The sequence below is a fragment of the Sphaerodactylus townsendi genome, linkage group LG14, assembly GCF_021028975.2.
Source record: "Sphaerodactylus townsendi isolate TG3544 linkage group LG14, MPM_Stown_v2.3, whole genome shotgun sequence".
Lineage (NCBI taxonomy): Eukaryota > Metazoa > Chordata > Lepidosauria > Squamata > Sphaerodactylidae > Sphaerodactylus > Sphaerodactylus townsendi.
Genome location: NC_059438.1, coordinates 14,680,725 through 14,681,890, shown reverse-complemented (window position 1 = coordinate 14,681,890; position 1,166 = coordinate 14,680,725).

The following is a 1,166-nucleotide window of genomic DNA, read 5'->3' as shown; positions in this document are numbered from 1 at the left end:
AGGCAGCAGCTCTCCGAAATCTCAAGCTGAGCTCTTTCTTAACACCAGCTACCTGGTCTTTTTAACTGGAGATGCCAGGGAACCGGCGACCTTGTACATGCCAGGCAGATGCTCTACTATTGAGCCACATCTCCCTCCCTCAGAAGCTTCAACACAACACAACTAATTTCAACCACTTGAAGGGCAAATGGACAATATTAGCAATTTTAAAAAAGAAATAGCATATAATGAACAGATGTTAGGAGGAGAGAATTGCTTTCAATAGCAGACCAGCAGATCCTGATGAGGAAATGCCTCCTTGCCCCAATTCAGATTGACTAAACATTGCAAGGCAATAGTTGCTGTAAAAAAATATTGGGAGTTTATGCCATCTGTAGAACCCACTACAAATAGCAAGTGCACTTTAAAAGGCTCATAGTATTGTGGTACAATTTACGGAGGAGATCCAGCTCCATTCTGATCCACAGGGGATTTGCAAATAAATTATCTAACACAACTATTATATATAACAGGCAACCTTCCTGCTTACATGAACCACAGCAACTTTGTGAGTTGGCAGTCTAGAAAAAAAAATCTTCTAAAGTTTTTCTGCCTCCCAAGCAATCTTTACCACCATAACCAGAACTGGGCGAGTAACTATTTACAAATGTGTCTCCATGCTTCAAATTAAACAACAAATAGTGGTTTATTAACAGGATTACCAGGGTGGGAAGATTACGATTTTCATGCTCATAGATTCCCTCATCTCTCCTCTCACCTTCTCCCTGATAATTAATACACTTATTGCAAACTATCTTTTGCCATGATATCTGATCCCTGATGGGATGGCGGAAGGGTCTCTTCCTTACAAATCAGAATTCCAAACTGGGGTTTAATCTCGATTTGAAATCCTGATCTGTGGGGGAAGCTGCCAACTAGAGTTTGCAGTGTGGACATGTCAACGAACTATAGCTTCACGAACTCACTTGGCGCAAGGACAGACGGAAATGATGGGAACCCGAGAATCCCCAAGACTTGTCTCTGAAATGACAAATTACAGTTTATTGCCAGGTGCAAACCGTACCTATATGTTCTCTTATAAACTATCCCCGTTTTGTTAACCCAGGCATCAAAAGAGCTCAAGGATGGTCCAGAATGACTCTGCTTAAAACACACACAAATCCAGC